We start from the raw sequence: 12,983 nt of genomic DNA, 5'->3' as shown, positions 1-12,983 counted from the left end.
CACATGGCGTGAAGTTCCAGATCTTTATGCAGGCATAACTGAAGACCTCTGCAGTTCCAAGGCTGGCCACGAGGTGGAGATAAAGGGTATACTCTTCTCTTACTGGAACGTCAAATTCGGAGTTTCATGGAACTTAGTTCCCAACAGAGAATGGTGGATCTAGCCTTAAAGAACAGACGGATGCTATGTTGACAGATGAGAGCGAGTGTGTGTCTGTCTCTTTGGGTAGGAAGGGTTCAGCTGACTGGGACATGTCGATTCCTGGGCTCAGTGGTGTGCGAAGACTACAGCACAGAAGTTATGTCAAATCACCGGATGTTGCGTTTGGACAATTCCATTTCTACATGAATTATGTTATTCAAAGTCAAAACCAGGGCTGAATTCATTACGCTCATTCTGTTGCAAAACGTTTCGTCTGTTGCAACGTTTTGTAACAAACCGTTCACTCCAAACGGAAAACGTTTTGCAACGAAAAGGATCGTTTCTATTGGACAAATTCATGTAGGTCCCTTCCCATTTCGTTCTATTTGCTTCCGTTTGGTTCTTAAATGGTAAACGATTTCCGTTGCAAGACGTAATTAAGAAGCCCCGGATTACTTTTTTTATTGTTTAAATTCCGTGAGAGTGACACAAGCATCCAGGGAGCGCGCTTTGGAGTGGACGTCAGTCACTGCGCATGCCAGTCAATCCAACCCTTCCGGACACAGAGAGCGCGCCGCGCATCCACATTCCCTCCCGCGAGGAGCGCTCAGCTGTCTCATCCCGTTCTGTCTCAGCGCCTGGAATTTTACCTCCCCGGTGCTGTTCACACCTTTCTTCGCCAGCCCCCGGGAATAACGGGCGACCCGTAGTGCTCTCCGGTAAGTCAGTCGATGTGTGTTTAGCAGTGGGAGAGTGTAAGTGAGTCTCAACCTCTGTAGCCTAAACTGTCGGTGTTTTGTATGGCTAAGTAAATACATCTGTGTGTAGTAGTGTATATTGTAACATTGTTTTGCCTTCCCCTCAATATCTGTGCTGAAACAGACACCAGTATGAATGCGCGTCTCTGTCTCTCTCCCCCCTTCAGAACCTGTCTCTCTCTCTCTCTCTCTCTCTCCCCTTCAGAACGTGTATCTAACTCCCCCTTCAGAACCTGTCTCTCTCTCTCCCCCCTTCAGAACCTGTCTCTCTCACTCCCCCTTCAGAACCTCTCTCTCTCTCTCCCCCTTCAGAACCCTCTCTCTCACTCCCCCTTCAGAACCTGTCTCTCTCACTCCCCCTTCAGAACCTGTCTCTCTCACTCCCCCTTCAGAACCTCTCTCTCCCCTTCAGAACCCCTCTCTCTCTCTCTCTCCCTCTGTCTCTCTCCCCCTTTAGAACCCCTGTGTCTCTCTCTCTCCTTCATAACCTCTGTGTGTCTCTCTCTCCTTCATAACCTCTGTCTGTCTCTCTCTCCTTCATAACCTCTGTCTGTCTCTCTCCCCTTCAGAACCTCTGTCTGTCTCTCTCTCCTTCATAACCTCTGTCTGTCTCTCTCCCCTTCAGAACCTCTGTGTGTCTCTCTCTCCTTTATAACCTCTCTGTGTCTCACTCTCCTTCATAACCTCTCTCTCTCCTTCATAACCTCTGTGTGTCTCTCTCTCCTTCATAACCTCTCTGTGTCTCTCTCTCCTTCATAACCTCTGTGTGTCTCTCTCTCCTTTATAACCTCTCTGTGTCTCACTCTCCTTCATAACCTCTGTGTGTCTCTCTCTCCTTCAAAACCTCTGTTGCTCTCTCTCTCCTTCATAACCTCTGTGTGTCTCTCTCTCCTTCATAACCTCTCTGTGTCTCTCTCTCCTTCATAACCTCTGTGTCTCTCCCCCCTTCATAACCTCTCTCTCTCCTTCATAACCTCTGTGTGTCTCTCTCTCCTTCATAACCTCTGTGTGTCTCTCTCTCCTTCATAACCTCTGTGTGTCTCTCTCTCCTTCATAACCTATGTGTGTCTCTCTCTCCTTCATAACCTCTGTGTGTCTCTCCCCCCTTCATAACCTCTCTCTCTCCTTCATAACCTCTGTGTGTCTCTCCCCCCTTCATAACCTCTCTCTCTCCTTCATAACCTCTGTGTGTCTCTCTCTCCTTCATAACCTCTGTGTGTCTCTCTCTCCTTCATAACCTCTGTGTGTCACTCTCTCCTTCATAACCTCTGTGTGTCACTCTCTCCTTCATAACCTCTGTGTGTCTCTCCCCCCTTCATAACCTCTCTCTCTCCTTCATAACCTCTGTGTCTCTCTCTCCTTCATAACCTCTGTGTGTCTCTCTCTCCTTCATAACCTCTGTGTGTCTCTCCCCCCTTCATAACCTCTGTGTGTTTCATGTTGTTAGTCATATTCTGGAGTAAATACCTGGTTTCGGTGCCCAGGTGAGTTTCCCAGAGCTTGGCCACAGACACACAGCTTCTATCACACACTTTAAAAATCACTCTGTTATTTAATCAAACCAAAATGTTTGTGAAACTGTGTCCTTTTTGTTATTGCTGAATGAGTGTGTTGAGAAACGTTGGGCATTTAAAACAAAACAAAAAAGGAAGTTTGGCCAGTGAAGAGTGAAGTGCTGCGTAAAATGCGGTGGTGCTTATGCCAGCAACACTTCCCTTTTGTACTGTAGCCTGCAGGTCACACTGAGCCTGTCAAGTCAGTTATTTTGAAATCAAATGACAGAGCAATAACAGAATTGACTTATAGGAGAGAAAAGGGAGCAGGGGCTTGAACCTTAAGCTCTGTGGATTACAGGGTGTGCAGCGCACTCTGTGTGCCATAAAGATCCAGAGGCAGGCTACAGCTACTGTCCTGTAGGCCAGAGGCAGGCTACAGCTACTGTCCTGTAGGCCAGAGGCAGGCTACAGCTACTGTCCTGTAGGCCAGAGGCAGGCTACAGCTACTGTCCTGTAGGCCAGAGGCAGGCTACAGCTACTGTAGAGCTACTGTGGAGCACTGTTTCACTGTCCCTTCAGGTTTGGTACTGGAGAGAGGAGAAACGGTGAGAGAACAAGAGAAGATTTAGGGAGGGAGAGAGACATGATTAGGTTATCTGAAGCCTGGCTTCATCACATCTTGTTTCTCTACGAATTCACTTCCTGCCTTTAGCCCCTGGGCTGTGCAGAAGGAAGTGAGCGTAGCCTAGCTGTGGGGCTGTAAACTCTGCTTTCCCACCAAGACACAGTTGCGCTACTACAGAGAATACTACAACAACCTTAACCCAACCTGGAGGTTAGAGAAGCGCACCAGTAACTGGAGGGTTGCTGGTTTGATTCCCGGGTCTGATGGAAGGAATGTGTCTGTGACATGAAGCCGCAGCCAAAAGGTTAGCGCTATCAGAAACTCAGGTGCCACATACTGCCATTGTGCACTTCGCTTCAGCTTTCAAACACGTTTTCTCCGTCAGTCTTTCTTTGACGCACACTGAAACATTCTTTCACTCTATCGCTCCACTTCTCTCTGGAGGAGGATGTAATGACATCACGTGGAAACAGGAAGTCCCTGAGACACCTGACTTCCCAGAACTTATCCACCCCCTCCCTCCCCCTACATTACTCTCTCTCTGTCCCACACTTCCCATTGTTTCTCTCACTATCCCCAGTCTCTGCCTCTCTCTCTCTTTCTGTCCCCCACCTCCCACTGTTCCTCTCACTACCCCCCCCACCCCCCTCCCTGCCTCGGTCTCTTTCTCCCCCCCTTCTCTCTATTTCCCCACTATCCTCTCTTACACTACATTGAAGTTTATGCTTTGAGAAAAGAAAATGTTGGGCTCAGTGACAGCTCACTTCGCAGTGTCCGATCACTCCTGCTTCACTCACTCTGCATCCTGTGGTGTTTCCTGTTAGCCAGGAGAGAGAGTGAGAAATGGAAGGATGAGTATGGATTCTAATTCTGTATACCAACTGAAATTTACGCCACATACAGTTGAAGCCGGAAGTTTACATACACCTTAGCCAAATACATTTAAACTCCGTTTTTCACAATTCCTGACATTTAATCCTAGCAAAAAAATCCCTGTTTTAGGTCAGTTAGGATCACCACTTTATTTTAACAATGTGAAATGTCAGAATAATAGTAGAGAGAATGATTTATTTCAGCTTTTCTTTCTTTCATCACATTCCCAGTGGGTCAGAAGTTTACATACACTCAATTAGTATTTGGTAGCATTGCCTTTAAATTGTTTAACTTGGGTCAAATGTTTTGGGTAGCCTTACACAAGCTTCCCACAATAAGTTGGGTGAATTTTGGCCCATTCCCCATGACAGAGCTGGTGTAACTGAGTCAGGTTTGTAGGCCTCCTTGCTCACACACGCTTTTTCAGTTCTGCCCACAAATTTTCTATAGGATTGAGGTCAGGGCTTTGTGATGGCCACTCCAATACCTTGACTTTGTTGTTCTTAAGCCATTTTGCCACAACTTTGGAAGTATGCTTGGGGTCATTGTCCATTTGGAAAACCCATTTGCGACCAAGCTTTAACTTCCTGACTGATGCCTTGAGATTTTGTGTCAATATATCCACATCATTTTCCTGCCTCGTGATGCCTTCTATTTTGTGAAGTGCACCTATTCCTCCTGCAGCAAAGCACCCCCACAACATGATGCTGCCACCCCCGTGCTTCACGGTTGGGATGGTGTTCTTCGGCTTGCAAGCCTCCCCCTTTTTCCTCCAAACATAACGATGGTCATTATGGCCAAACAGTTCTATTTTTGTTTCATCAGACCAGAGGACATTTCTCAAAAAAGTACGATATTTGTCCCCATGTGCAGATGCAAACCGTAGTCTGGCTTTTTTATGGCGGTTTTGGAGCAGTGACTTCTTTTTTGCTGAGCGGCCTTTCAGGTTATGTCGATATAGGACTCGTTTTACTGTGGATATACAGTGGTGCAAAAAAGTATTTAGTCAGCCACCAATTGTGCATGTTCTCCCACTTAAAAAGATGAGAGGCCTGTGATTTTCATCATAGGTACACTTCAAATATGAAGAAAAGAAAAATCACATTGTAGGATTTTTAATGAATTTATTTGCAAATTATGGTGGGAAATAAGTATTTGGTCACCTACAAACAAGCAAGATTTCTCGGTCTCACAGACCTGTAACTTCTTCTTTAAGAGGCTCCTCTGTCCTCCACTCGTTACCTGTATTAATGGCACCTGTTTGAACTTGTTATCAGTATAAAAGACACCTGTCCACAACCTCAAACAGTCACACTCCAAACTCCACTATGGCCAAGACCAAAGAGCTGTCAAAGGACACCAGAAACAAAATTGTAGACCTGCACCAGGCTGGGAAGACTGAATCTGCAATAGGTAAGCAGCTTGGTTTGAAGAAATCAACTGTGGGAGCAATTATTAGCAAATGGAAGACATACAAGACCACTGATAATCTCCCTCGATCTGGGGCTCCACGCAAGATCTCACCCCGTGGGGTCAAAACGATCACAAGAACGGTGAGCAAAAATCCCAGAACCACACGGGGAGACCTAGTGAATGACCTGCAGAGAGCTGGGACCAAAGTAACAAAGCCTACCATTAGTAACACACTACGCCACCAGGGACTCAAATCCTGCAGTGCCAGACTTGTCCCCCTGCTTAAGCCAATACATGTCCAGGGCTGTCTGAAGTTTGCTAGAGAGCATTTGGATGATCCAGAAGAAGATTGGGAGAATGTCATATGGTCAGATGAAACCAAAATAGAACTTTTTGGAAAAAACTCAACTCGTTGTGTTTGGAGGACAAAGAATGCTGAGTTGCATCCAAAGAACACCATACCTACTGTGAAGCATGAGGGTGGAAACATCATGCTTTGGGGCTGTTTTTCTGCAAAGGGACCAGGACGACTGATCCGTGTAAAGGAAAGAATGAATGGGGCCATGTATCATGAGATTTTGAGTGAAAACCTCCTTCCATCAGCAAGGGCATTGAAGATGAAACGTGGCTGGGTCTTTCAGCATGACAATGATCCCAAACACACCGCCCGGGCAACGAAGGAGTGGCTTCATAAGAAGCATTTCAAGGTCCTGGAGTGGCCTAGCCAGTCTCCAGATCTCAACCCCATAGAAAATATTTGGTGGGAGTTGAAAGTCCGTGTTGCCCAGCAACAGCCCCAAAACATCACTGCTCTAGAGGAGATCTGCATTGAGGAATGGGCCAAAATACCAGCAACAGTGTGTGAAAATCTTGTGAAGACCTACAGAAAACTTTGACCTCTGTCATTTCCAACAAAGGGTATATAACAAAGTATTGAGATAAACTTTTGTTATTGACCAAATACTTATTTTCCACCATAATTTGCAAATAAATTCATTAAAAATCCTACAATGTGATTTTCTGGATTTTTTTTCTCATTTTGTCTGTCATAGTTGAAGTGTACCTATGATGAAAATTACAGGCCTCTCTCATCTTTTTAAGTGGGAGAACTTGCACAATTGGTGGCTGACTAAATACTTTTTTGCCCCCACTGTAGATACTTTTGTACCTGTTTTTTCCAGCATCTTCACAAGGTCCTTTGCTGTTGCTCTGAGATTGATTTGCACTTTTCACACCAAAGTACGTTCATCTCTAGGAGACAGAACGCGCCTCCTTCCTGAGCCATATGACGGCTGCGTGGTCCCATGGTCTTTATACTTGCGTACTATTGTTTGTACAGAGGAACGCGGTACCTTCAGGCGTTTGGAAATTGCTCCCAAGGATGAACCAAACTTGTGGAGGTCTACACATTTTTTTCTGAGGTCTTGGCTGATTTCTTTTGATTTTCCGATGATGTCAAGCAAAGAGGCACTGAGCTTGAAGGTAGGCCTTGAAATACATCCACAGGTACACCTCCAATTGACTCAAATGATGTCAATTAGCCTATCAGAAGCTTCTAAAGCCATGGCATCATTTTCTGGAATTTTCCAAGCTGTTTAAAGGCACAGTCAACTTAGTGTATGTAAACTTCTGACCCACTGGAATTGTGATACAGTGAATTATAAGTGAAATAATCTGTCTGTAAACAATTGTTGGAAAAATGACTTGTGTGATGCACAACGTAGATGTCCAAACCGACTTGCCAAAACTATAGGAATTTGTGGAGTGGTTGAAAAACAAGTTTAAATGACTCCAACCTAAGTGTATGTAAACGTCCGACTTCAACGGTAGCTGTGTATGTGTGTTCATGCGTTTGTGTTGTGAATGCACAGCAGGGAGACGTTTATCTGAAGTAGATGGGGCAGGAAAGGGTGTGGATGTTTGTTAGTGTGATGAATGAGGGTGGTGTGTGTATGAGTTTTCAGTCCTGAGAAAATGGTTTATGTTTGAAAACCCCTCCATGTCCGTTAGCTAGAGCGTGTAGTGATTTAGGTGGGAATAGCCTGAGTGGGATATGAACCAGTAACCTTCTAACTGTTTGAGGGCAGGGAGAGTGACTGCCTGTAGATCAAGGGTGGCCATCCCTCCTTCTTGAGAGTTGCTGGGTGTGCAGGCTTTTGTTCCATCCCTGCTTTAACATGAGTCTACTATTCAGCTTCTCATCGGGACCTTGATTAGCTGAATCAGGAGCTGGAGCAGAAGCCTTCACACCCAGCGTCTTTTCCTGCAGGAGGGTTGGAATGAGTGTCTTGACATGGCTCCAAAACACCATATTTTTATATAGTGTTGCTGCTTTTTTAAAAATCTATGCAAATGTATCACCCATGAGAGAGAGAGTATGCAAATGTCTGTTTAGTACAGGGTATCACCCATGAGCGAGTTAGATAGAGATATATATATATCTCTATCTAGTTTGGTCTGTGGGCTAGTGTCAGTCTGGTTTGGGTGTGTGTTGCTTAGCAGTCAATCAGACAGTCATCTCACATCTCTGTCATATCAGTTCTCAAGCTCTAGTTTTCTTCTGAGTGGTCATAGAAGGAAGAAGACAATAGAGTCTGTTGGTGAGTTGAGAAACAGTGTTTTAGCATTGAATATGAGGAGTCAGGGTACCAAGGGCCATTGTTGACTAGGTTTACATGTACAGCAGGGTTTCTCAAACAGCATCAGGGAGAGAGAGAGACAAACGTTATGAAGAGGAGAGCGAGAGAGACAAATGTTATGAAGAGGAGAGAGAGAGAGAGAGAGAGAGACAAACATTATGAAGAGGAGAGCGGGAGAGAGAGAGAGACAAATGTTTTGAAGAGGAGAGAGAGACAAACGTTCTGAAGAGGAGAGAGAGAGAGACAAACGTTATGAAGAGGAGAGAGAGACAAACGTTATGAAGAGGAGAGAGAGACAAACGTTCTGAAGAGGAGAGAGAGAGAAACGTTATGAAGAGGAGAGAGAGACAAACGTTCTGAAGAGGAGAGAGAGAGAAACGTTATGAAGAGGAGAGCGAGAGAGAGAGAGAAACGTTATGAAGAGGAGAGAGAGACAAACGGTATATATATAGAGAGAGAGAGACAAACGTTATGAAGAGTGGAGAGAGAGAGACAAACGTTATGAAGAGGAGAGAGAGACAAACGGTATAGAGAGAGAGAGAGAGAGAGAGACAAACGTTATGAAGAGGAGAGAGAAAGAGACAAATGTTATGAAGAGGAGAGAGAGAGAGACGAACGTTATGAAGAGGAGAGAGAGACAAACGTTATGAAGAGGGGAGAGAGACAAACGTTCTGAAGAGGAGAGAGAGAGACAAACGTTCTGAAGAGGAGAGAGAGACAAACGTTCTGAAGAGGAGAGAGAGAGACAAACGTTCTGAAGAGGAGAGAGAGAGACAAACGTTCTGAAGAGGAGAGAGAGAGAAACGTTATGAAGAGGAGAGAGAGACAAACGTTATGAAGAGGAGAGAGAGAAACAAACGTTATGAAGAGGAGAGAGAGAGAGAGGGAGAGAGAGAGAGACCAACGTTATGAAGAGGGGAGAGAGAGAGAAAAACGTTATGAAGAGGAGAGAGAGAGAGAGAGAGCGAGAGGGAGAGAGAGACCAACGTTATGAAGAGGGGAGAGAGAGTAACGTTATGAAGAGGGGAGAGAGAGAAACGTTATGAAGAGGGGGGAGAGAGAGAGAGAGAGAGAGAGCAACGTTATGAAGAGGGGAGAGAGAGAGAGAAACGTTATGAAGAGGAGAGAGAGAGAGAAACGTTATGAAGAGGGGAGAGAGAGAGAGGGAGAGAGAGACCAACGTTATGAAGAGTGGAGAGAGAGAAACATTATGAAGAGGAGAGAGAGAGAGGGAGAGAGAGACAAACGTTATGAAGAGGGGAGAGGCAGAGAGAGAAACGTTATGAAGAGGAGAGAGAGAGAGAAACGTTATGAAGAGGAGAGAGAGGGAGAGAGAGGGAGAGAGAGAGATCAATGTTATGAACAGGGGAGAGAGGGAGAGACAAACGTTATGAACAGGGGAGAGAGAGAGGGAGAGAGAGAGACAAACGTTACGAAGAGGAGAGAGAGAGCGGGAGAGAGAGACAAACGTTATGAAGAGGAGAGAGAGAAACGTTATGAAGAGGAGAGAGAGAGAAACGTTATGAAGAGGAGAGAGAGAGAGAGAGAGGGAGAGAGAGACCAACGTTATGAAGAGGGGAGAGAGAGCGAGAAACGTTATGAAGAGGAGAGAGAGAGAGAGAGGGAGAGAGAGACAAACGTTATGAAGAGGGGAGAGAGAGAAATGTTATGAAGAGGGGAGAGAGAGGGAGAAAGAGACCAACGTTATGAAGAGGGGAGAGAGAGAGAGAAACGTTATGAAGAGGAGAGAGAGAGAAACGTTATGAAGAGGGGAGAGAGGGAGAGAGAGACCAACGTTATGAAGAGTGGAGAGAGAGAGAGAAACGTTATGAAGAGGAGAGAGAGAGAGAGAAACGTTATGAAGAGGAGAGAGAGAGAGGGAGAGAGAGAGACAAACGTTACGAAGAGGAGAGAGAGAGACCAATGTTATGAACAGGGGAGAGAGGGAGAGACAAACGTTATGAACAGGGGAGAGAGAGAGGGAGAGAGAGAGACAAACGTTACGAAGAGGAGAGAGAGAGCGGGAGAGAGAGACAAACGTTATGAACGGGCGAGAGAGGGAAAGGGACAGAGAGAGACAAACGTTATGAAGAGGAGAGAGAGGGAGAGAGAGACAAACATTATGAACAGGGGAGAGAGAGAGAGAGGGAGAGAGACAAACGTTATGAACAGGGGAGAGAGAGGGAGAAGGAGAGAGAGAGACAAATGTTATGAACAGGGGGAAGAGAGGGAGAAACGTTATGAAGAGAAAGAGAGAGAGAGAAACGTTATGAAGAGGAGAGAGAGAGGGAGAGAGAGAGACCAATGTTATGAACAGGGGAGAGAGGAGAGACAAACGTTATGAACAGGGGAGGGAGAGAGGAGAGAGAGAGACAAACGTTACGAAGAGGAGAGAGAGAGCGGGAGAGAGAGACAAACGTTATGAAGAGGAGAGAGAGAGAGAGACAAACGTTATGAACGGGGAGAGAGAGAGAGGGAAAGGGACAGAGAGAGACAAACGTTATGAAGAGGAGAGAGAGGGAGAGAGAGACAAACATTATGAACAGGGGAGAGAGAGAGGGAGAAGGAGAGAGAGACAAATGTTATGAACAGGGGGAGAGAGGGAGAAACGTTATGAAGAGAAAGAGAGAGAGAAACGTTATGAAGAGGAGAGAGAGAGAGACAAACGGTATGTAGAGAGAGAGAGAGACAAACTGTATGGAGAGAGAGAGAGAGAGAGACAAACTGTATGGCGAGAGAGACAAACGGTATGGAGAGAGAGAGAGAGACAAACGGTATGGAGAGAGAGAGAGAGACAAACGGTATGGAGAGAGAGAGAGAGAGACAAGCGTTATGAAGAGGAGAGAGAAAGAGACAAACGTTATGAAGAGGAGAGAGAGACAAACGGTATGGAGAGAGAGAGAGAGAGAGAGAGAGAGAGAGAGAGAGAGAGAAACGTTATGAAGAGGAGAGAGAGACAAACGGTATGGAGAGAGAGAGAGATACAAACGGTATGAAGAGGAGAGAGAGAGAGCGAGAGAGAGAGACAAACGTTATGAAGAGGAGAGAGAGACAAACGGTATGGAGAGAGAGAGTGAGACAAACGGTATGAAGAGGAGAGAGAGAGAGAGAGAGAGAGAGACAAACGTTATGAAGAGGAGAGAGACGAACAGTATGGAGAGAGAGAGAGAGACAAATGTTATGAAGAGGAGAGAGAGAGACAAACATGAAGAGGAGAGAGAGAGACAAACGGTATGAAGAGGGGACAGAGAGAGACAAACGGTATAGAGAGAGAGAGAGAGACAAACGTTATGAAGAGGAGAGAGAGACAAACGTTATGAAGAGGAGAGAGAGAGAGAGACAAACATTATGAAGAGTGGACAGAGAGAGAGAGACAAACGTAATGAAGAGGGGACAGAGAGAGAGAGAGAGAGAGAGAGAAAACGTTATGAAGAGGAGAGAGAGAGAGAGACAAACGTTATGAAGAGGGGACAGAGAGAGAGAGAGACAAACGTTATGAAGAGGAGAGAGAGAGAGACAAACGTTATGAAGAGGAGAGAGAAAGAGACAAACATTATGAAAAGGAGAGAGAGACAAACGTTATGAAGAGGAGAGAGAGAGAGACAAACGTTATGAAGAGGAGAGAGAGAGAGAGAGAGAGAGAGAGAGAGAGAGAGAGAGAAACGTTATGAAGAGGAGAGAGAGAGAGAGACAAACGTTATGAAGAGGGGACAGAGAGAGAGAGAGACAAACGTTATGAAGAGGAGAGAGAGAGAGAGAAAACGTTATGAAGAGGAGAGAGAGAGAGACAAACATTATGAAAAGGAGAGAGAGACAAACGTTATGAAGAGGGGACAGAGAGAGACAAACGTTATGAAGAGGGGAGAGAGAGAGACAAACGTTATGAAGAGGAGAGAGAGAGAGAGAGAGAGAGAGAGAGAGAGAGAGAGAGAGAGAGAGTGAGAGAGAGAGACAGACAAACGTTATGAAGAGGGGAGAGAGAGAGAGACAAATGTTATGAAGAGGAGAGAGAGAGAGAGACAAACGTTATGAAGAGGAGAGAGAGAGAGAGAGAGACAAACGTTATGAAGAGGAGAGAGAGAGAGACAAACGTTATGAAGAGGGGACAGAGAGAGAGAGAGACAAACGTTATGAAGAGGAGAGAGAGAGAGACAAACGTTTTGAAGAGGGGACAGAGAGAGACAAACGTTATGAAGAGGGGACAGAGAGAGACAAACGTCATGAAGAGGAGAGAGAGAGAGACAAACGTTATGAAGAGGAGAGAGAGAGAGAGAGACAAACGTTATGAAGAGGGGAGAGAGAGAGACAAACGTTATGAAGAGGAGAGAGAGAGAGAGAGACAAACGTTATGAAGAGGAGAGAGAGACAAACGTTATGAAGAGGGGAGAGGGAGAGAGAGACAAACGTTATGAAGAGGGGACAGAGAGAGAGAGACAAACGTTATGAAGAGGGGACAGAGAGAGAGAGACAAACGTTATGAAGAGGGGAGAGAGAGAGACAAACGTTATGAAGAGGAGAGAGAGAGAGAGAGAGAGAGAGAGAGAGAGAGAGAGACAAACGTTATGAAGAGGGGACAGAGAGAGAGAGAGACAAACGTTATGAAGAGGAGAGAGGGAGAGACAAACGTTATGAAGAGGGAAGAGAGAGACAAACGTTATGAAGAGGGGACAGAGAGAGACAAACGTCATGAAGAGGAGAGAGAGAGAGACAAACATTATGAAGAGGAGAGAGAGAGAGAGACAAATGTTATGAAGAGGGGAGAGAGAGAGACAAACGTTATGAAGAGGAGAGAGAGAGAGACAAACGTTATGAAGAGGAGAGAGAGAGAGACAAACACTATGAAGAGGAGAGAGAGAGAGACAAATGTTATGAAGAGGGGACAGAGAGAGACAAACGTTATGAATAGGAGAGAGAGAGAGAGACAAACGTTATGAAGAGGAGAGAGAGAGACAAACGTTATGAAGAGGGGAGAGGGAGAGAGAGACAAACGTTATGAAGAGGAGAGAGAGAGACAAACGTTATGAAGAGGAGAGAGAGA

The 12,983-nt window shown here is 45.5% G+C and overlaps 1 protein-coding gene across 2 annotated transcripts in view; it reads left to right on the top strand.

Annotated features, from left to right (window-relative positions):
* The first annotated feature begins 581 nt into the window (after positions 1–581).
* The window catches only part of yrk (Yes-related kinase), a 29,088-nt gene continuing 16,686 nt past the window's right edge, over positions 582–12,983 (top strand). The window contains exon 1 of one of the 2 annotated variants that reach the window (XM_029658579.2): positions 582–860. The gene's annotated coding sequence lies outside the window, so the exon portion shown is untranslated. The remainder of the gene's footprint in view (positions 861–12,983) is intronic. The other variant, XM_029658580.2, reaches the window with a different exon arrangement.

This window comes from Oncorhynchus nerka, linkage group LG4 (genome assembly GCF_034236695.1).
Source record: "Oncorhynchus nerka isolate Pitt River linkage group LG4, Oner_Uvic_2.0, whole genome shotgun sequence".
Lineage (NCBI taxonomy): Eukaryota > Metazoa > Chordata > Actinopteri > Salmoniformes > Salmonidae > Oncorhynchus > Oncorhynchus nerka.
The sequence above is the reverse complement of the archived record's forward strand: the minus strand, read 5'-3'. Positions and strand labels throughout refer to the sequence as shown.